Genomic DNA, 24498 nt, shown 5'->3' on the forward strand with positions numbered 1-24498 from the left:
TCAATGACTTATGATCAAATATTAGACTGATTTAACAGGTGGTTATTATGATGAACTAATGAAAAACACCAAAGGCCACCGAATGGACTCATGTTCAAGGGTGGTCCCTACTTGTGGCCCAAAAGGTTAGGATTCTACTACTAGCCTCTAATCAAGGGCCATGGATTTCAATAGGCCTTGTCTTCAGTGTCTATTCCCCATTAGAGAACTGGGTCAATTCTGGAACACAGCTTCCTGAGCATTCAGGCAAGAGAGCCATGAGAAAATGGGGGAAGGGGCAAGAATAGGAAAGGAAGATGTTAAAACATTACAGTTGGCACAAGAATAGGATCTTGTATCTCGAAGATCCAAGAAATTCCCCAAAGGCTTGCAGAAGTAATAAACAAAATGACAAAAGGAGCAGGATAGAAAATTAATATTTAAAAAGAAAGAAAGAAAGAGAGAGAGAGAAGGAAAGAAAGAAAGAGAGAGAAGGAAAGAAAGAAAGAGAGAAGGAAAGAAAGAAAGAGAAGGAAAGAAAGAAAGAGAGAGAAGGAAAGAAAGAAAGAGAGAGAAGGAAAGAAAGAAAGAAAGAAAGAAAGAAAGAAAAGAAAAATAGAAAGAAGAGAAAGAAAAGAAAGAAAGAAAGAAAGAAAGAAAGAAAGGGAAAGAAAGAATGAAAAGAAAGACACCTGTGCTCCCATAGACCCACATTGAATGTTGGGACTATGCAATCAGGAAAGACATTTTCAATCCCATGCTATTCTGAGTTGCCCTGCTAGATTCTTCCGCACTCTCTTTGTGCCTGTCTCCTGGCCTATTCAATTTTCATGTACCAGGGGGTCTTGAAAATGTGTACTCAAAATCACTTTTATGCCTTGGTACCCTTTTCTGTCACTGTTTTCTTTTTGACTAGAAAGTGCTGCCTACACAACCACATCATTAAGCCCAAGTTAGGTAAATGCAAAATGGAGAAACCTTTCTCTCCCTAATTTGGCATCATATGCGAAGGATGAGTCTTCCTCTCAGTAAAAATTTGCCCAACGGTTGCTTAGGTTGCAAAAGTTTTTGTTCAGCTAAGGAGGTCCAGGTAACGCTGTTCCGTTTCCCTTCAGCATAGCATAATTCAAATTCTTACAAACCAACGTGATTCTATCACAAATGTCCTGTCATCAGAATGTTGCCAGTGTGTAATGCTGGCTGATATCCGAATTTGTCAGAATGTGTTCGAGTATATTTTAAATATCATTCTCTCCTTTATGCTAGAAAACGTGGAGTCGGGTTAGGTGTTACAGGAGTAGTATGTCTGCGCAGTTTCGCGCATCAGATAGTATGTTTTGGGAGGATGTGTTTCTTCTGTGGTGGCGTTCTCCTTTCAGAGTCAGTAGCCATGTGAAGATGAAAGTTGGTCTTCATGGGGGACGATATAGGAAGTTCTCTTTTCAATCGTTCAACTTTGGAAGATTAGACTTGTCTAGTTTTTTAATCTTTGCTGACGTGCACAGCCCAAGTGACATGTCTGCTTTAAAATGCTGATTCAGAATCGGTTATTGATATTCATTTTAAATGATATCAATTTTGATATTAATTTTACCAGAGAGTCTCTGAGATTTGCTCAGGAGAGAGCTTGGATGCTTCCTCTGAGGATACGATTGAAAAGGAAGCCCATACTCTGGAAGGTAAGAGCCTTTATATTTTTCATATAAAAAATTACAGGGGACAGCATATTTATTTCAATCCTAAGCAGCAGTCTATTTGAATAGTGGAAGACAGGAATCTACTGAGTAGTGGAAGGTAACAATGGGTACATCTCTCCTGCCTTCTGAGGGACAGGTAACATCCAGAGTGTCATGAGGTGATTGGAACCAATGATTCAAAACCTGAGCAGACTAAGGTTGGGAAACACTGGAGGGGACAGTAGAAGGTGGATTGAAGAAGGAGCAAGACAGAGTACAGGGAGTCAATGGAGAGAAAAGAAGCAAGCAGGTGTGCACCGTGAAGGGGGGAATCTCAGATGACTGGCTACAGAGAGAGAAAGAGAGAGACAGGGAGAGAAGCATATTAGAGGTGCCAGAAAGCCTTGTGAGCTTCAGGGACCAAACTTGGCATGAGATGTAGTGCCAGTTGTTCCAATCTTCCTATCTGCCTCCTGGTGAGAAAGGTGTTCAGGAACTCAGTCCCAGGTCATGCAGAGCTACCTTGATGGACCACCCATAAACTGACATGTTCCCACAGCCACAAACAGAATTGAACATCCTAGGAAACGCTGGTATTTTTTGGAATACCCTGGTGGACTTGGGAAGTGTAGGGTTGGTTATGGATCGATCACCAAGGCCCCAGCCTGACCGAAGGTCCACTGGAAAAATTGACTCCTTATGCATCTTTGATTTGGGGGACCTGGTAGAGAGGAGACTGTGGCTCGATTCCAAATAGGCAGTTGAAGTTGAAGAATTCAGGGTTGGACTCCCACAGACTGCATCTCTCCACTCCCGTGGGTCATCTGTTGGGGACCAGGTTCAAGATACGCATTGCAATTCGGCAGGTCTTGAATTCTGCATCTGTAATGGGTTCTAAGGTGATTCCAATGCTCCTGGCCCTCAGAGCACATTCTGAGGAGTCAGGGAATGGGCTTCTCCTTAATGAAGCCTCAGTGAAGAGCCATGGGGAGATAGCTGAGGACCAAAGGAGACAAATGGAAGGCCAAGGTTTTGCTTTCATCCCTGAGCATGGCTCTTGACAAGGGGGAAGGTCCTTGTAAGGTTATTTGAGAAAAAGTGGGAGTGGGAGAAATCCCTACAAAGACAATCAAGTGGACAATCAAGATGGAGACCACCGTGGTCGAGGTGCTTTCTGAAAAGCAGAAGGGTAAGGGAAAGGAGGAAGGCAAGCAAGAAGTGAGCTAGGTACATTTGGAGACTGTGATGAGGAATCAGGGAATGCATCTCAGCTGTCTTCGGTAGGTCTGCCTTCACATGAAAACTGGGAGTACTGTCTGTCCGTAGATTATTCAAAGTAGAGGAGAATGGTACATGGAGTCAAACTTGAGCAAGTCATTTCCCTGTGCCGCACTTGCAGGCCTGGAGGCTGCATTTTGCAGTGATGCCAACGGTTCAGAGGGGATCTCTATAATTGTAGAAGCACTAGCTTTTTTCAAAAAGACAGCTCTCATCTCCTTCCCTATTCTGGGCAGGGGGACATAGTGCGATGGAATCCAGAGCTTTTAGCAAGCTACAAATGTGCTCTAGTCCTGAGTGAGTCCTGACCCTATTTAGAGCTCATTTTGTGAGACAGTCATTTCATGGAAATCCTTGAAAGATGACCAAGATATAGGAAAGCAGACTCGGTGGGAACAGAAGACTTTGTAGAGCTCCTACTTTGAGTATCCAAAGACTTATTTTTCATGGGCCTTGCCACAAGTTTTAAGAATGGAAAGTTATGGGTAGGAAATACTTCTGCGATAACACAGTCGACTCTTTCCCTTTGCTTTACCATACTTTGAGCCTTTAATCTTACCATCCATTGTTTCCTAGAACTGAGCCCTCTGTCTTCTCCTGTGATTGCATCAAGGAAGCCCAGGTTGCCTAAAGCAGAGGATGCAAGAAAGGAGGGCGCACCAGTGTCCCCCGTGGGTATGGAAATCACGAATGTTTTTAATGAGCCCTTCTGCCGAAAGTGTGTATGTCAGCCAATCGGTGGAGGCAAAGTTCTTGGATCAGAAATGGAGGACCCCTTTCACTGGACTCTACACAATTGGTGCTCACTGACTTCTAGCACAACTGGAGGAACAGCTCAGGTGTTGGGAGTGCAGCGCACTGAAGAACTCCCATAGGTGTCAAGGAAGATATCTGCCATCACATCCTTCCTCACTGTGCCTCTTTCCGTTGGCATCCATTCGCTTTCCTCTTTGATTTATGGCTATTGCAAAGAGTCTCAGGGTTGGAAACTTCACTGCTCGTGTTGATTCAACCTACGTTTCTGCCCCGGTTTAAGGTGGTACCATGCAGCCTTGTGGTTTTGAGGACCCCAAGCCGGGAAATATGCACACAAACCCTAAAGGGCCAAAGGCTACCAAAGTTATTCCCAAAGTGAAGCATGAGTGTCCAGCTCCTTCTTAATATGAGACCAAGCTATGGCTGGTTTTGTCACATGCATGGCTAATTGACTCTGTGTCCCTTTTCCTTTTCAGTATCTCAGAGGGCTCCTTCCTTGAAGGTAATTGCACCTTGCGCTTCTCTTCCTATGACCTACGCATTGCAGTAAATACACAGCATTTATTTGATATCATTTTCCCAAACCCATCCAGCCTCCCACTGGATTGAGACATTCTCGGGAAACGACAGACATAGAGATGAAGGGTGCCAGGAAGAAGGATGTCAAGACTATTACACCAGGTACATTTTGCACTAGGAGTTCTTTGGAAAGGCGTCTATGGACACACCTGAAATGGTGGCATTATGTGAAAACCTCTGAAAGGCTCCCATTCCTCATTCTTTTGTATCCCCCATTGGAAGGGGAGATTGGATACAGAAAAGGCCAATGTCAACGTGGGCATTCACGTTGGTACAAAATTGCCTTTATCAACGTGAGAAAAATACCATTCAAGGCAACCATTAACTCAGTTGTGTGTAAACCCCAAGATCCACCACTGGATTTAGGGATTTATAATCATGAATGAGGAAGCTTAGGCTAACGTGCTGCAGAGTTTCCAGATGTGCACTGGACAGCTAGGCGGTAGTGTCAGGCTCCTGAGAGACTGAGGTCCATATTGGACTTGGACACAAAAATAGATGGTGAGCCAGTGAGACATATGAAGAAGCCACATAAAAACAATCAGATTGCGTGCTACCATGACACCCAGCGTATTCTTTGATGGCTCACACCCATATTGTGCTCTATGCACGCATTTACTCAGTCAGTCACCTCCTCCTTCTGTGTGCTTTATTCTGCACTCACTTAATATGTTACGTCACTATACGTTTCCCCTCTCCTCGTTCCTATAGAAAAAGTGTTGTATTTTTAGGACATAGGCGATAACTTCCTCGCATGTCTCTGAGGCTGCCCATCCAAGGTTCCTCCTTCACGACACTGATGCCATGGATCCTATTCCTACTCATGCCTGTAGGACTCATTTTCAAGGGAGGGAATTGAACCCAGGACCTTGACATGCGAAGGAAGCAGTTTCTCTACCACTGAGCCTGAATGCCAGCTCTTCTGATTCATTGAGGAGTTTGGCAATTCCAAGGCTCAGGACATCGCACGCCAAACATGAAGAACACTTTCCTCAGTGTAGGCAGCTGAGCAGCACAGAAACCAGATGGTGAACACAAAAACCTGAATCCTGTCCTCTAGTTCATGTCCCATCTGATTGGATACGTTCTATACACTTGTGAAATGATCTCCTGTTCTAGGGACACAGATTTTTAGTTGAATTCACTTAGAAAGCTCATTGTTCCCTCGCACTGACGACTTCGTGTCCTCTACCTGTCTCCATACCTCCCCCCAGTCCAGGTGTGCATCGATATTATATTGGGCGGTTGCCTTCTACACATTGGCCACCAATTTCGCACAGGCCCCTCGCATTCGATGTACCCAGGGGATGTGTCATGTTGTTCTCGCTACACTGCACATATGAGGCATGAACCTCAGTGTACCCACGTTGCCTTTATGCACTGATGTTTTAGGCACGTGATGGTCCCAGTGTTGTCAAGTCAACGAGAAACCTTTCAGAGTGTAAATTGGGCCTCTCTCAGTGTATGCATCCCTGTCCCCTCTCCTTTCGGTCACTTGACACGACTCCAACTGTATTTGTTTTGAGCCATGCAGATGCCATTGAATCATGGTCTCTTTCTCTCCCTTGCAAATCCCTTCCTTGCTGTCACCATTTCCGACCCCTGGTTGCCCCCCACCCCCCGTGCTCACTCATTGAGACACTGCTCTGGCCCTACCTGCAGGAACACCACCACATCTGAAGTCTTTTATCCACACTAGCACTTACCAGGAGCTCAGTCAACTATCAGGTCAAGTAAATCAAGACTCTTGGCAATGGTGACTGATACCACTGACTGAGGGTGGGACCCATAATGTTGTTCCCTGCAACCCAGAAATCATGATGATCCAGAACTAAGGGAATCATCCAGTGGAAAAACAAGTAAAGAGCTAGCCAAGGAGCAATGCAAGAAACACCAGTCTGTGTACCTAGGAAATTTATGTCAGCTTCACCCAATGGTTTTCCTAATACCTAGCATAAGATCCCAAGGGAGGAAATCCAGTGGCAGAGTGTTTGCCAAGCATGCCAAAGTCCATGGGTTCCATTCCAGGATCACTCACTCACACACAGTAGCAATGTAAGTAATAAAATCAGCATTCAGCTGAAAGTGAAGCTGCACGTAAATGCATGTGTGGGAAAAGAGAAGTGAATTACTGTTAGACCTATGTATTTCCATTAGGACACAGCATCCCTGTTCAGGATGTTCTAATTCATTTATGTAAATCTGCATATTTGTCAGCAGAACCACATTTCCATGTGAAGGCAGAGGAAGAGGGCCCAACCCTTGGTGGTTCCCAGAAGCGGAAGCCAAAGGTATGGAAACATGTCCATTTCCCTTCCTGGCTTCCCCACATTTGCCTTGCTCTACTAATAGACAGTAGGCCCCATGAAATGACCTCTCTGACTGCTCTCATCAAGCCGAGATCATCACTGAATCCTTAGGTCTAAAAACACTTGGAAAGTTTAAGAATGTGCAAACCATTTCAGAATTCATGGTACCTTATTGAACTAGTTGCTCCTTAGTCTGAGGCCTAAAATTGCTTGGGGTTTTCTGCTTCCATTTGAAAAACCTCCTGAAATGATCAATGACTTATGATCAAATATTAGACTGATTTAACAGGTGGTTATTATGATGAACTAATGAAAAACACCAAAGGCCACCGAATGGACTCATGTTCAAGGGTGGTCCCTACTTGTGGCCCAAAAGGTTAGGATTCTACTACTAGCCTCTAATCAAGGGCCATGGATTTCAATAGGCCTTGTCTTCAGTGTCTATTCCCCATTAGAGAACTGGGTCAATTCTGGAACACAGCTTCCTGAGCATTCAGGCAAGAGAGCCATGAGAAAATGGGGGAAGGGGCAAGAATAGGAAAGGAAGATGTTAAAACATTACAGTTGGCACAAGAATAGGATCTTGTATCTCGAAGATCCAAGAAATTCCCCAAAGGCTTGCAGAAGTAATAAACAAAATGACAAAAGGAGCAGGATAGAAAATTAATATTTAAAAAGAAAGAAAGAAAGAGAGAGAGAGAAGGAAAGAAAGAAAGAGAGAGAAGGAAAGAAAGAAAGAGAGAAGGAAAGAAAGAAAGAGAAGGAAAGAAAGAAAGAGAGAGAAGGAAAGAAAGAAAGAGAGAGAAGGAAAGAAAGAAAGAAAGAAAGAAAGAAAGAAAGAAAGAAAAGAAAAATAGAAAGAAGAGAAAGAAAAGAAAGAAAGAAAGAAAGAAAGAAAGGGAAAGAAAGAATGAAAAGAAAGACACCTGTGCTCCCATAGACCCACATTGAATGTTGGGACTATGCAATCAGGAAAGACATTTTCAATCCCATGCTATTCTGAGTTGCCCTGCTAGATTCTTCCGCACTCTCTTTGTGCCTGTCTCCTGGCCTATTCAATTTTCATGTACCAGGGGGTCTTGAAAATGTGTACTCAAAATCACTTTTATGCCTTGGTACCCTTTTCTGTCACTGTTTTCTTTTTGACTAGAAAGTGCTGCCTACACAACCACATCATTAAGCCCAAGTTAGGTAAATGCAAAATGGAGAAACCTTTCTCTCCCTAATTTGGCATCATATGCGAAGGATGAGTCTTCCTCTCAGTAAAAATTTGCCCAACGGTTGCTTAGGTTGCAAAAGTTTTTGTTCAGCTAAGGAGGTCCAGGTAACGCTGTTCCGTTTCCCTTCAGCATAGCATAATTCAAATTCTTACAAACCAACGTGATTCTATCACAAATGTCCTGTCATCAGAATGTTGCCAGTGTGTAATGCTGGCTGATATCCGAATTTGTCAGAATGTGTTCGAGTATATTTTAAATATCATTCTCTCCTTTATGCTAGAAAACGTGGAGTCGGGTTAGGTGTTACAGGAGTAGTATGTCTGCGCAGTTTCGCGCATCAGATAGTATGTTTTGGGAGGATGTGTTTCTTCTGTGGTGGCGTTCTCCTTTCAGAGTCAGTAGCCATGTGAAGATGAAAGTTGGTCTTCATGGGGGACGATATAGGAAGTTCTCTTTTCAATCGTTCAACTTTGGAAGATTAGACTTGTCTAGTTTTTTAATCTTTGCTGACGTGCACAGCCCAAGTGACATGTCTGCTTTAAAATGCTGATTCAGAATCGGTTATTGATATTCATTTTAAATGATATCAATTTTGATATTAATTTTACCAGAGAGTCTCTGAGATTTGCTCAGGAGAGAGCTTGGATGCTTCCTCTGAGGATACGATTGAAAAGGAAGCCCATACTCTGGAAGGTAAGAGCCTTTATATTTTTCATATAAAAAATTACAGGGGACAGCATATTTATTTCAATCCTAAGCAGCAGTCTATTTGAATAGTGGAAGACAGGAATCTACTGAGTAGTGGAAGGTAACAATGGGTACATCTCTCCTGCCTTCTGAGGGACAGGTAACATCCAGAGTGTCATGAGGTGATTGGAACCAATGATTCAAAACCTGAGCAGACTAAGGTTGGGAAACACTGGAGGGGACAGTAGAAGGTGGATTGAAGAAGGAGCAAGACAGAGTACAGGGAGTCAATGGAGAGAAAAGAAGCAAGCAGGTGTGCACCGTGAAGGGGGGAATCTCAGATGACTGGCTACAGAGAGAGAAAGAGAGAGACAGGGAGAGAAGCATATTAGAGGTGCCAGAAAGCCTTGTGAGCTTCAGGGACCAAACTTGGCATGAGATGTAGTGCCAGTTGTTCCAATCTTCCTATCTGCCTCCTGGTGAGAAAGGTGTTCAGGAACTCAGTCCCAGGTCATGCAGAGCTACCTTGATGGACCACCCGTAAACTGACATGTTCCCACAGCCACAAACAGAATTGAACATCCTAGGAAACGCTGGTATTTTTTGGAATACCCTGGTGGACTTGGGAAGTGTAGGGTTGGTTATGGATCGATCACCAAGGCCCCAGCCTGACCGAAGGTCCACTGGAAAAATTGACTCCTTATGCATCTTTGATTTGGGGGACCTGGTAGAGAGGAGACTGTGGCTCGATTCCAAATAGGCAGTTGAAGTTGAAGAATTCAGGGTTGGACTCCCACAGACTGCATCTCTCCACTCCCGTGGGTCATCTGTTGGGGACCAGGTTCAAGATACGCATTGCAATTCGGCAGGTCTTGAATTCTGCATCTGTAATGGGTTCTAAGGTGATTCCAATGCTCCTGGCCCTCAGAGCACATTCTGAGGAGTCAGGGAATGGGCTTCTCCTTAATGAAGCCTCAGTGAAGAGCCATGGGGAGATAGCTGAGGACCAAAGGAGACAAATGGAAGGCCAAGGTTTTGCTTTCATCCCTGAGCATGGCTCTTGACAAGGGGGAAGGTCCTTGTAAGGTTATTTGAGAAAAAGTGGGAGTGGGAGAAATCCCTACAAAGACAATCAAGTGGACAATCAAGATGGAGACCACCGTGGTCGAGGTGCTTTCTGAAAAGCAGAAGGGTAAGGGAAAGGAGGAAGGCAAGCAAGAAGTGAGCTAGGTACATTTGGAGACTGTGATGAGGAATCAGGGAATGCATCTCAGCTGTCTTCGGTAGGTCTGCCTTCACATGAAAACTGGGAGTACTGTCTGTCCGTAGATTATTCAAAGTAGAGGAGAATGGTACATGGAGTCAAACTTGAGCAAGTCATTTCCCTGTGCCGCACTTGCAGGCCTGGAGGCTGCATTTTGCAGTGATGCCAACGGTTCAGAGGGGATCTCTATAATTGTAGAAGCACTAGCTTTTTTCAAAAAGACAGCTCTCATCTCCTTCCCTATTCTGGGCAGGGGGACATAGTGCGATGGAATCCAGAGCTTTTAGCAAGCTACAAATGTGCTCTAGTCCTGAGTGAGTCCTGACCCTATTTAGAGCTCATTTTGTGAGACAGTCATTTCATGGAAATCCTTGAAAGATGACCAAGATATAGGAAAGCAGACTCGGTGGGAACAGAAGACTTTGTAGAGCTCCTACTTTGAGTATCCAAAGACTTATTTTTCATGGGCCTTGCCACAAGTTTTAAGAATGGAAAGTTATGGGTAGGAAATACTTCTGCGATAACACAGTCGACTCTTTCCCTTTGCTTTACCATACTTTGAGCCTTTAATCTTACCATCCATTGTTTCCTAGAACTGAGCCCTCTGTCTTCTCCTGTGATTGCATCAAGGAAGCCCAGGTTGCCTAAAGCAGAGGATGCAAGAAAGGAGGGCGCACCAGTGTCCCCCGTGGGTATGGAAATCACGAATGTTTTTAATGAGCCCTTCTGCCGAAAGTGTGTATGTCAGCCAATCGGTGGAGGCAAAGTTCTTGGATCAGAAATGGAGGACCCCTTTCACTGGACTCTACACAATTTGTGCTCACTGACTTCTAGCACAACTGGAGGAACAGCTCAGGTGTTGGGAGTGCAGCGCACTGAAGAACTCCCATAGGTGTCAAGGAAGATATCTGCCATCACATCCTTCCTCACTGTGCCTCTTTCCGTTGGCATCCATTCGCTTTCCTCTTTGATTTATGGCTATTGCAAAGAGTCTCAGGGTTGGAAACTTCACTGCTCGTGTTGATTCAACCTACGTTTCTGCCCCGGTTTAAGGTGGTACCATGCAGCCTTGTGGTTTTGAGGACCCCAAGCCGGGAAATATGCACACAAACCCTAAAGGGCCAAAGGCTACCAAAGTTATTCCCAAAGTGAAGCATGAGTGTCCAGCTCCTTCTTAATATGAGACCAAGCTATGGCTGGTTTTGTCACATGCATGGCTAATTGACTCTGTGTCCCTTTTCCTTTTCAGTATCTCAGAGGGCTCCTTCCTTGAAGGTAATTGCACCTTGCGCTTCTCTTCCTATGACCTACGCATTGCAGTAAATACACAGCATTTATTTGATATCATTTTCCCAAACCCATCCAGCCTCCCACTGGATTGAGACATTCTCGGGAAACGACAGACATAGAGATGAAGGGTGCCAGGAAGAAGGATGTCAAGACTATTACACCAGGTACATTTTGCACTAGGAGTTCTTTGGAAAGGCGTCTATGGACACACCTGAAATGGTGGCATTATGTGAAAACCTCTGAAAGGCTCCCATTCCTCATTCTTTTGTATCCCCCATTGGAAGGGGAGATTGGATACAGAAAAGGCCAATGTCAACGTGGGCATTCACGTTGGTACAAAATTGCCTTTATCAACGTGAGAAAAATACCATTCAAGGCAACCATTAACTCAGTTGTGTGTAAACCCCAAGATCCACCACTGGATTTAGGGATTTATAATCATGAATGAGGAAGCTTAGGCTAACGTGCTGCAGAGTTTCCAGATGTGCACTGGACAGCTAGGCGGTAGTGTCAGGCTCCTGAGAGACTGAGGTCCATATTGGACTTGGACACAAAAATAGATGGTGAGCCAGTGAGACATATGAAGAAGCCACATAAAAACAATCAGATTGCGTGCTACCATGACACCCAGCGTATTCTTTGATGGCTCACACCCATATTGTGCTCTATGCACGCATTTACTCAGTCAGTCACCTCCTCCTTCTGTGTGCTTTATTCTGCACTCACTTAATATGTTACGTCACTATACGTTTCCCCTCTCCTCGTTCCTATAGAAAAAGTGTTGTATTTTTAGGACATAGGCGATAACTTCCTCGCATGTCTCTGAGGCTGCCCATCCAAGGTTCCTCCTTCACGACACTGATGCCATGGATCCTATTCCTACTCATGCCTGTAGGACTCATTTTCAAGGGAGGGAATTGAACCCAGGACCTTGACATGCGAAGGAAGCAGTTTCTCTACCACTGAGCCTGAATGCCAGCTCTTCTGATTCATTGAGGAGTTTGGCAATTCCAAGGCTCAGGACATCGCACGCCAAACATGAAGAACACTTTCCTCAGTGTAGGCAGCTGAGCAGCACAGAAACCAGATGGTGAACACAAAAACCTGAATCCTGTCCTCTAGTTCATGTCCCATCTGATTGGATACGTTCTATACACTTGTGAAATGATCTCCTGTTCTAGGGACACAGATTTTTAGTTGAATTCACTTAGAAAGCTCATTGTTCCCTCGCACTGACGACTTCGTGTCCTCTACCTGTCTCCATACCTCCCCCCAGTCCAGGTGTGCATCGATATTATATTGGGCGGTTGCCTTCTACACATTGGCCACCAATTTCGCACAGGCCCCTCGCATTCGATGTACCCAGGGGATGTGTCATGTTGTTCTCGCTACACTGCACATATGAGGCATGAACCTCAGTGTACCCACGTTGCCTTTATGCACTGATGTTTTAGGCACGTGATGGTCCCAGTGTTGTCAAGTCAACGAGAAACCTTTCAGAGTGTAAATTGGGCCCCTCTCAGTGTATGCATCCCTGTCCCCTCTCCTTTCGGTCACTTGACACGACTCCAACTGTATTTGTTTTGAGCCATGCAGATGCCATTGAATCATGGTCTCTTTCTCTCCCTTGCAAATCCCTTCCTTGCTGTCACCATTTCCGACCCCTGGTTGCCCCCCACCCCCCGTGCTCACTCATTGAGACACTGCTCTGGCCCTACCTGCAGGAACACCACCACATCTGAAGTCTTTTATCCACACTAGCACTTACCAGGAGCTCAGTCAACTATCAGGTCAAGTAAATCAAGACTCTTGGCAATGGTGACTGATACCACTGACTGAGGGTGGGACCCATAATGTTGTTCCCTGCAACCCAGAAATCATGATGATCCAGAACTAAGGGAATCATCCAGTGGAAAAACAAGTAAAGAGCTAGCCAAGGAGCAATGCAAGAAACACCAGTCTGTGTACCTAGGAAATTTATGTCAGCTTCACCCAATGGTTTTCCTAATACCTAGCATAAGATCCCAAGGGAGGAAATCCAGTGGCAGAGTGTTTGCCAAGCATGCCAAAGTCCATGGGTTCCATTCCAGGATCACTCACTCACACACAGTAGCAATGTAAGTAATAAAATCAGCATTCAGCTGAAAGTGAAGCTGCACGTAAATGCATGTGTGGGAAAAGAGAAGTGAATTACTGTTAGACCTATGTATTTCCATTAGGACACAGCATCCCTGTTCAGGATGTTCTAATTCATTTATGTAAATCTGCATATTTGTCAGCAGAACCACATTTCCATGTGAAGGCAGAGGAAGAGGGCCCAACCCTTGGTGGTTCCCAGAAGCGGAAGCCAAAGGTATGGAAACATGTCCATTTCCCTTCCTGGCTTCCCCACATTTGCCTTGCTCTACTAATAGACAGTAGGCCCCATGAAATGACCTCTCTGACTGTTCTCATCAAGCCGAGATCATCACTGAATCCTTAGGTCTAAAAACACTTGGAAAGTTTAAGAATGTGCAAACCATTTCAGAATTCATGGTACCTCATTGAACTAGTTGCTCCTTAGGTCTGAGGCCTAAAATTGCTTGGGGTTTTCTGCTTCCATTTGAAAAACCTCCTGAAATGATCAATGACTTATGATCAAATATTAGACTGATTTAACAGGTGGTTATTATGATGAACTAATGAAAAACACCAAAGGCCACCGAATGGACTCATGTTCAAGGGTGGTCCCTACTTGTGGCCCAAAAGGTTAGGATTCTACTACTAGCCTCTAATCAAGGGCCATGGATTTCAATAGGCCTTGTCTTCAGTGTCTATTCCCCATTAGAGAACTGGGTCAATTCTGGAACACAGCTTCCTGAGCATTCAGGCAAGAGAGCCATGAGAAAATGGGGGAAGGGGCAAGAATAGGAAAGGAAGAGGTTAAAACATTACAGTTGGCACAAGAATAGGATCTTGTATCTCGAAGATCCAAGAAATTCCCCAAATGCTTGCAGAAGTAATAAACAAATTGACAAAAGGAGCAGGATAGAAAATTAATATTTAAAAAGAAAGAAAGAAAGAGAGAGAGAGAAGGAAAGAAAGAAAGAGAGAGAAGGAAAGAAAGAAAGAAGGAAAGAAAGAAAGAGAAGGAAAGAAAGAAAGAGAGAGAAGGAAAGAAAGAAAGAGAGCAAAGGAAAGAAAGAAAGAAAGAAAGAAAGGAAGAAAAGAAAAATAGAAAGAAAAGAAAAATAGAAAGAAGAGAAAGAAAAGAAAGAAAGAAAGAAAGGGAAAGAAAGAATGAAAAGAAAGACACCTGTGCTTTCCCATAGACCCACATTGAATGTTGGGACTATGCAATCAGGAAAGACATTTTCAATCCCATGCTATTCTGAGTTGCCCTGCTAGATTCTTCCGCACTCTCTTTGTGCCTGTCTCCTGGCCTATTCAATTTTCATGTTCCAGGGGGTCTTGAAAATGTGTACTCAAAATCACTTTTATGCCTTGGTACCCTTTTCTGTCACTGTTTTCTTTTTGACTAGAAAGTGCTGCCTACACAACCACATCATTAAGCCCAAGTTAGGTAAATGCAAAATGGAGAAACCTTTCTCTCCCTAATTTGGCATCACATGCGAAGGATGAGTCTTCCTCTCAGTAAAAATTTGCCCAACGGTTGCTTAGGTTGCAAAAGTTTTTGTTCAGCTAAGGAGGCCCAGGTAACGCTGTTCCGTTTCCCTTCAGCATAGCATAATTCAAATTCTTACAAACCAACGTGATTGTATCACAAATGTCCTGTCATCAGAATGTTGCCAGTGTGTAATGCTGGCTGATATCCGAATTTGTCAGAATGTGTTCGAGTATATTTTAAATATCATTCTCTCCTTTATGCTAGAAAACGTTGAGTCGGGTTAGGTGTTACAGGAGTAGTATGTCTGCGCAGTTTCGCGCATCAGATAGTATGTTTTGGGAGGATGTGTTTCTTCTGTGGTGGCGTTCTCCTTTCAGAGTCAGTAGCCATGTGAAGATGAAAGTTGGTCTTCATGGGGGACGATATAGGAAGTTCTCTTTTCAATCGTTCAATTTTGGAAGATTAGACTTGTCTAGTTTTTTAATCTTTGCTGACGTGCACAGCCCAAGTGACATGTCTGCTTTAAAATGCTGATTCAGAATCGGTTATTGATATTCATTTTAAATGATATCAATTTTGATATTAATTTTACCAGAGAGCCTGGGAGATTTGCTCAGGAGAGAGCTTGGATGCTTCCTCTGAGGATACGATTGAAAAGGAAGCCCATACTCTGGAAGGTAAGAGCCTTTATATTTTTCATATAAAAAATTACAGGGGACAGCATATTTATTTCAATCCTAAGCAGCAGTCTATTTGAATAGTGGAAGACAGGAATCTACTGAGTAGTGGAAGGTAACAATGGGTACATCTCTCCTGCCTTCTGAGGGACAGGTAACATCCAGAGTGTCATGAGGTGATTGGAACCAATGATTCAAAACCTGAGCAGACTAAGGTTGGGAAACACTGGAGGGGACAGTAGAAGGTGGATTGAAGAAGGAGCAAGACAGAGTACAGGGAGTCAATGGAGAGAAAAGAAGCAAGCAGGTGTGCACCGTGAAGGGGGGAATCTCAGATGACTGGCTACAGAGAGAGAAAGAGAGAGACAGGGAGAGAAGCATATTAGAGGTGCCAGAAAGCCTTGTGAGCTTCAGGGACCAAACTTGGCATGAGATGTAGTGCCAGTTGTTCCAATCTTCCTATCTGCCTCCTGGTGAGAAAGGTGTTCAGGAACTCAGTCCCAGGTCATGCAGAGCTACCTTGATGGACCACCCGTAAACTGACATGTTCCCACAGCCACAAACAGAATTGAACATCCTAGGAAACGCTGGTATTTTTTGGAATACCCTGGTGGACTTGGGAAGTGTAGGGTTGGTTATGGATCGATCACCAAGGCCCCAGCCTGACCGAAGGTCCACTGGAAAAATTGACTCCTTATGCATCTTTGATTTGGGGGACATGTTAGAGAGGAGACTGTGGCTCGATTCCAAATAGGCAGTTGAAGTTGAAGAATTCAGGGTTGGACTCCCACAGACTGCATCTCTCCACTCCCGTGGGTCATCTGTTGGGGACCAGGTTCAAGATACGCATTGCAATTCGGCAGGTCTTGAATTCTGCATCTGTAATGGGTTCTAAGGTGATTCCAATGCTCCTGGCCCTCAGAGCACATTCTGAGGAGTCAGGGAATGGGCTTCTCCTTAATGAAGCCTCAGTGAAGAGCCATGGGGAGATAGCTGAGGACCAAAGGAGACAAATGGAAGGCCAAGGTTTTGCTTTCATCCCTGAGCATGGCTCTTGACAAGGGGGAAGGTCCTTGTAAGGTTATTTGAGAAAAAGTGGGAGTGGGAGAAATCCCTACAAAGACAATCAAGTGGACAATCAAGATGGAGACCACCGTGGTCGAGGTGCTTTCTGAAAAGCAGAAGGGTAAGGGAAAGGAGGAAGGCAAGCAAGAAGTGAGCTAGGTACATTTGGAGACTGTGATGAGGAATCAGGGAATGCATCTCAGCTGTCTTCGGTAGGTCTGCCTTCACATGAAAACTGGGAGTACTGTCTGTCCGTAGATTATTCAAAGTAGAGGAGAATGGTACATGGAGTCAAACTTGAGCAAGTCATTTCCCTGTGCCGCACTTGCAGGCCTGGAGGCTGCATTTTGCAGTGATGCCAACGGTTCAGAGGGGATCTCTATAATTGTAGAAGCACTAGCTTTTTTCAAAAAGACAGCTCTCATCTCCTTCCCTATTCTGGGCAGGGGGACATAGTGCGATGGAATCCAGAGCTTTTAGCAAGCTACAAATGTGCTCTAGTCCTGAGTGAGTCCTGACCCTATTCAGAGCTCATTTTGTGAGACAGTCATTTCATGGAAATCCTTGAAAGATGACCAAGATATAGGAAAGCAGACTCGGTGGGAACAGAAGACTTTGTAGAGCTCCTACTTTGAGTATCCAAAGACTTATTTTTCATGGGCCTTGCCACAAGTTTTAAGAATGGAAAGTTATGGGTAGGAAATACTTCTGCGATAACACAGTCGACTCTTTCCCTTTGCTTTACCATACTTTGAGCCTTTATTTTTTTTTTTTTTGTTTTTGATACCTCCTTTGAGGTTACTTTTTCTTTTTTTTTTTTTTTATTTATTTATTTTTTTTTATTGGTCGTTCATAACATTACATAGTTCTTAATACATCATATTACACGGTTTGATTCAAGTGGATTATGAACTCCCGCTTTTACCCCGTATACAAATTGCTGTATCACATCAGTTACCCTTCCATTGATTGACATATTGCCTTTCTAGTGTCTGATGTATTCTGCTGTCTGTCCTATTGTCTACTATCCCCCCTCCCCTCCCCTCCCCTCCCCTCCCCTTTTCTCTCTCTACCCCTTCTACTGTAAATCATGTCTTCCATTTGTATTCTCTTGACTTACCCCTCCTTACCTCTTATATGACATTTTGTATAACCCTGAGGATCGCCTTCCATTTCCATGCAATTTCCCTTCTCACTCCCTTTCCCTCCCACCTCTCATCCCTGTTTACTGTAAATATTCTTCTCAAGCTCTTCGTCCCTACCCTGTCCTTGTTTACACCCCTTATATCAAAGGAGTCATTTGGTATTTGTTTTTTAAAGATTGACTAGCTTCACTTAGCATAATCTGCTCTAATGCCATCCATTTCCCTCCAAATTCTATAATTTTGTCATTTTTTAATGCAGAGTAATACTCCATAGTGTATAAATGCCACATTTTTTTTATCCATTCATCTATTGAAGGGCATCTAGGCTGGTTCCACAGTCTTGCTATCGTGAATTGAGCTGCTATGAACATCGATGTAGCAGTGTCCCTGTAGCATGCTCTTGTTAGGGCTTTAGGGAATAGACCGAGAAGGGGAATAGCTGGGTCAAATGGTGGTTCCATTCCCAGCTTTCCGAGAAATCTCCATACTGCTTTCCAAATTGGCTGCACCAATTTGCAGTCCCACCAGCAATGAACAAGAGTGCCCTTTTCCCCGCATCCTCTCCAGCACTTATTGTTGTTTGACTTCCTAATGGCTGCCAGTCTTACTGGAGTGAGATGGTATCTTAGGGTAGTTTTGATTTGCATTTCTCTGACTGCTAGCGATGGTGAGCATTTTTTCATGTACTTGTTGATTGATTGTATGTCCTCCTCTGAGAAGTGTCTGTTCAGGTCCTTGGCCCATTTATTGATTGGGTTATTTGTTATCTTATTGTCTAATTTTTTGAGTTCTTTGTATATTCTGGTTATTAGGGCTCTATCTGAAGTGTGTGGAGTAAAGATTTGTTCCCAGGATGTAGGCTCCCTATTTATCTCTCTTATTGTTTCTTTTGCTGAGAAAAAACTTTTTAGTTTGAGTAAGTCCCATTTGTTGATTCTATTTGTTAACTCTAGCGCTATGGGTGTCCTATTGAGGAATTTGGAGCCCGATCCCACAGCGTGTAGATCATAACCAACTTTTTCTTCTATCAGATGCCGTGTCTCTGATTTAATATCAAGCTCCTTGATCCATTTTGAGTTAACTTTTGTGCACGGCGAGAGATAGGGATTCAGATTCATTTTGGTGCAAATGGATTTCCAGTTTTCCCAGCACCATTTGTTGAAGATGCTATCCTTCCTCCATTGCATGCTTTTAGCCCCTTTATCAAAAATAAGATAGTTGTAGTTTTGTGGATTGGTTACTGTGTCCTCTATTCTGTACCATTGGTCCACCCACCTGTTTTGGTACCAGTACCATGCTGTTTTTGTTACTATTGCTCTGTAGTATAGCTTGAAGTCTGGTATCGCTATACCGCCTGATTCACACTTCCTGCTTAGTATTGTTTTTGCTATTCTGGGTCTTTTATTATTCCATATGAATTTCATGATTCTTTTATCTATTTCTACAAGATATGCTGTTGGGATTTTGATTGGCATTGCATTGAACTTATAGAGAACTTTTGGTAATATCGCCATTTTGATGATGTTAGTTCTGCCTATCCATGAGCAGGGTATGTTTTTCCATCTTCTAAGGTCTTCTTCTATGTCTTTCTTTAGGGTTCTGTAATTTTCATTGTATAAATCTTTCACCTCTTTAGTTAGGTTGATTCCCAAGTATTTTATTTTTTGGGGGGATATTGTGAATGGAGTAGTTGTCCTCATTTCCGTTTCAGAGGATTTGTTGCTCATATACAGGAACGCCTTTGATTTATGCGTGTTGATCTTATATCCTGCCACTTTGCTGAATTCATTTATTAGCTCTAATAGCTTCTTTGTAGACCCTTTTGGGTCTGCTATGTATAGAATCATATCATCTGCAAATATTGATAATTTAAGTTCTTCTTTTCCTATTTTTATGCCTTTAATTTCTTTTGACTGTCTAATTGCTCTGGCCAGTGTTTCGAGGACTATGTTGAACAGAAGTGGTGAGAGAGGGCATCCCTGTCTTGTACCAGATCTTAGAGGGAATGCCTTCAATTTTTCTCCATTCAGAATGATGCTGGCCTGTGGCTTATCATAGATTGCTTTTACAATGTTGAGGTATGATCCTGTTATCCCTAATTTTTCTAGCGTTTTGAACATAAAGGGATGCTGTACTTTGTCGAATGCTTTTTCTGCATCTATTGAGATGATCATATGGTTCTTATTTTTAAGTCTATTGATGTGGTGAATAACATTTATTGATTTCCGTATATTAAACCAGCCTTGCATCCCAGGGATGAATCCTACTTGATCATGATGTATAATTTTTTTGATATGTATTTGAATCCGATTCGCCAGAATTTTATTGAGGATTTTTGCATCAAGGTTCATTAGAGATATTGGTCTGTAGTTTTCCTTCTTTGATGTGTCTTTGTCTGGTTTCGGAATCAGGGTGATGTTGGCGTCGTAGAATGAATTTGGAAGTTCTCCCTCTTTTTCTATTTCCTGAAATAGCTTGAAAAGTATTGGTGTTAGTTCCTCTTTAAAGGTTTTGTAAAACTCTGCTGTATACCCATCCGGTCCTGGGCTTTTCTTAGTTGGTAGTCTTTTGATGGTTTCTTCTATTTCCTCTATTGTTATTGGTCTGTTTAGGTTGTCTATATCCTCCTGGCTCAATCTGGGCAGATCATAGGACTCAAGGAATTTATCTATGCCTTCACTATCTTCTATTTTATTGGAGTATAAGGATTCAAAGTAATTTCTGATTATCTTCTGTATTTCTGAAGTGTCTGTTGTGATATTGCCTTTTTCATCCCGTATGCTAGTAATTTGGGTTCTCTCTCTTCTTCTCTTCGTTAGCATGGCTAAGGGTCTGTCAATTTTATTTATTTTTTCAAAGAACCAGCTTTTAGTTTTGTCAATTTTTTCAATTGTTTCTTTTGTTTCAATTTCATTAATTTCAGCTCTGATTTTAATTATTTCTTGCCTTCTACTTCTTTTGCTGTTGTGTTGCTCTTCTTTTTCTAGGATTTTGAGATGAAGTATGAGATCATTTATTTGTTGGTTTTTTCTTTTTTTGAGGAATGAACTCCAAGCAATGAATTTTCCTCTTAGAACTGCTTTCAATGTGTCCCATAGATTCCGATATGTTGTGTCTGTGTTTTCATTTAACTCTAGGAATTTTTTAATTTCCTCCTTGATGTCTTCTAAAACCCATTGATCACTCAGCAACCTATTGTTCATTCTCCAGGTGATGCTTGCTTTTTCCTTTCTTCTTTTATCATTGATTTTCAGTTTCATTCCATTATGATCAGATAAGATGCATGGTATTATCTCTACCCCTTTGTATTGTCTAAGAGTTGCCCTGTGACATAGTATATGGTCTATTTTTGAGAAGGTTCCATGTGCTGCTGAGAAAAAAGTGTAGCTACTTGATGTTCGGTGGTATAGTCTATATATGTCAATTAAGTCTAGGTTGTTAATTGTGTTATTGAGTTCTATAGTTTCCTTATTTAACTTTTGTTTGGAAGATCTGTCCAGTGGTGAGAGAGGTGTGTTGAAGTCTCCCATGATTATTGTATGTTGGTCTATTAGACTCTTGAACTTGAGAAGAGTTTGCTTGATGAATACAGCTGCACCATTATTTGGGGCATATATATTTATGATTGTTATGTCTTGTTGGTGTATGGTTCCCTTGAGCAGTATGAAGTGTCCTTCTACATCCCTTTTGATTAGCTTTGGCTTGAAATCTATTTTATTAGATATGAGTATGGACACTCCTGCTTGTTTCCGCGGTCCATATGAGTGATATGATTTTTCCCAACCTTTCACCTTCAGTCTATGTATATCTTTTCCTATCAAATGCGTCTCCTGTAGACAGCATATTGTTGGGTCCTGTTTTTTGATCCATTCTACTAGCCTGTGTCTCTTAATTGGTGAGTTTAAGCCATTAACATTTAGGGTTATTATTGAGATATGGTTTGCTCTTCTATCCATATTTGTTTATTGATGTTACTAAACCTGATTTGTTATCCTCTATGACTACTTTCCCCCCTTTACTGTCCTACCTCCCATTGTTGGTTTTCAATGTTGTTTTCCATTTCCTCTTCCTGTAATGTTTTGCCAAGGATTTTTTGAAGAGATGGTTTTCTAGCTGCGAATTCTTTTAACTTTTGTTTATTGTGGAAGGTTTTAATTTCATCTTCTAACCTGAAGCTTAATTTCGCCGGATACACGATTCTTGGTTGGAGCCCATTGTCTTTCAGTGTTTGAAATATGTTATTCCAGGATCTTCTAGCTTTCAGAGTCTGTGTTGAGAGATCAGCTGTTATCCTGATTGGTTTACCCCTAAATGTAATCTGCTTTCTTTCTCTTGCAGCTTTTAAAATTCTCTCCTTATTCTGTATGTTGGACATCTTCATTATAATGTGTCTAGGTGTGGATCTCTTATGATTTTGCACATTCGGCGTCCTGTAGGCTTCTAGGATTTGGGATTCTGTCTCAATCTTCAATTCTGGGAAGTTTTCTCGTATTATTTCACTGAATAGACTGTTTATTCCTTTGGAATGGAGCTCTGTGCCTTCCTGTATCCCAATGACTCTTAAATTTGGTCTTTTGATATTGTCCCATAATTCTTGGATGTTCTGCTCATGGTTTCTTAGCAGACTTGCTGAGCTGTCTATGTTCTTTTCCAGTTGAAATACTTTGTCTTCATTGTCTGATGTTCTCTCTTCTAAGTGATCTACTCTGCTGGTAGTATTCTCAATTGAGTTTTTAAGTTGGTTTATTGTTTCCTGCATTTCTAGAATTTCAATTTGTTTGTTTTTTATTACCTCTATCTCCCTGTGAAATTGATCTTTGACTTCCTGGATTTGTTTGTCAATGTGATCTTTCATTGTCTGATTTTGCTGTCTCATGTCTTCCTTGAGACTCCAGATCATCTGAAGCATATATATCCTGAACTCTTTATCTGATATTCCATCTGTTGCAGCTATTACCTCTTCTAAAGTTGAGTTGACCTGCATTGCTTGTGGTCCTTTCTTTCCTTGTCTTTTCATACTGCCCGCGTTTCTTTCTGCTTGGTGCAACTGTTGTGTTTTGAAATTTACCCCCTATTTATTTATGTTGCTCTTGTATACTTGAAAAGTCTCCCTTGCAGGTGCGGGCGGCGGCTGTGCCCCTACTCCAATTGGGGTGACGTGTCTATCACGCTGGCGGCTCTCTGGGCCTGTTCCGGGAGTGGAAGGCGGCTCTGCTCTGTCCCTATTCCAATTGGGGTGTCGTGACTACAATGCTGGCAGATCGCTGGGCCTCTTCCGGGCGTGGGCGGTGGGCTTGGCTGGCGGGATTCCACCTAATGGCAGTCCCTAACCTCCCTGCTTGCTAATTAATGGCTTCTCTGAGGCGCCACGCCTTCTGTAGCTGCGGGGCAGGCCGCGCGAATCAGTTGGCCTGGATCTCCGGGGTCCTGCTGCTGGCTGTTTTGATGTTACAAGCTGTTGGAGAGTGGTGGTGTATTCTTCAGCTTTCCCGGATGGTGGCCACTGACTGCCTGGATGGAGTGTCCGCTGTTTTGATGTTGCACTCTGAAGGAGAGTGGCGGTGTATCCTTCAGCTTTCCCGGATGGTGGCCGCTGACTGGCTCGGCGGAGTGTCCGCTGTGGGGGATGGGACTGTACCGCTTCCTTCCCCTTCTGAGAACCCGTGCTCGGCCCAAGGGTCCGTGTGGGCTTGGCTGGTGGGATTCCACCTAATGGCCTTCCCTAACCTCCCTGCTTGCCAATTAATGGCTTCACTGAGGCGCCACGCCTTCTGTAGCCGCAGGGCAGGCCACGCGAATCAGTTGGCCTGGCTCTCCGGGCCCTGCTGCAGGCTGCTGGGATCCCTGGCACTCTATCACTTTGATTTTTTCTGCTTGCCCCTCCCCCAGCGCTGGCTAGCCAGGTTTCCTTTTGGCTGCTACTGGGAGGAGGGGTTGGAGGTCAGGTGTCTCTGGTTTCCCCCTAGCCTGTATGGAGGCTCAGCTTGATACTCCCTCTCCCGGCAAGCCTAGGAGAGATTTTATGCAAATTCCCGCTGTCTGGGGGGTGAGCTGAATGACACCGACCTGTTTTGATGTCGCACTCTGAAGGAGAGTGGCGGTGTATCCTTCAGCTTTCCTACTTTGAGCCTTTAATCTTACCATCCATTGTTTCCTAGAACTGAGCCCTCTGTCTTCTCCTGTGATTGCATCAAGGAAGCCCAGGTTGCCTAAAGCAGAGGATGCAAGAAAGGAGGGCGCACCAGTGTCCCCCGTGGGTATGGAAATCACGAATGTTTTTAATGAGCCCTTCTGCCGAAAGTGTGTATGTCAGCCAATCGGTGGAGGCAAAGTTCTTGGATCAGAAATGGAGGACCCCTTTCACTGGACTCTACACAATTGGTGCTCACTGACTTCTAGCACAACTGGAGGAACAGCTCAGGTGTTGGGAGTGCAGCGCACTGAAGAACTCCCATAGGTGTCAAGGAAGATATCTGCCATCACATCCTTCCTCACTGTGCCTCTTTCCGTTGGCATCCATTCGCTTTCCTCTTTGATTTATGGCTATTGCAAAGAGTCTCAGGGTTGGAAACTTCACTGCTCGTGTTGATTCAACCTACGTTTCTGCCCCGGTTTAAGGTGGTACCATGCAGCCTTGTGGTTTTGAGGACCCCAAGCCGGGAAATATGCACACAAACCCTAAAGGGCCAAAGGCTACCAAAGTTATTCCCAAAGTGAAGCATGAGTGTCCAGCTCCTTCTTAATATGAGACCGAGCTATGGCTGGTTTTGTCACATGCATGGCTAATTGACTCTGTGTCCCTTTTCCTTTTCAGTATCTCAGAGGGCTCCTTCCTTGAAGGTAATTGCACCTTGCGCTTCTCTTCCTATGACCTACGCATTGCAGTAAATACACAGCATTTATTTGATATCATTTTCCCAAACCCATCCAGCCTCCCACTGGATTGAGACATTCTCGGGAAACGAC

This window comes from Urocitellus parryii, chromosome 2, assembly GCF_045843805.1.
Source record: "Urocitellus parryii isolate mUroPar1 chromosome 2, mUroPar1.hap1, whole genome shotgun sequence".
Lineage (NCBI taxonomy): Eukaryota > Metazoa > Chordata > Mammalia > Rodentia > Sciuridae > Urocitellus > Urocitellus parryii.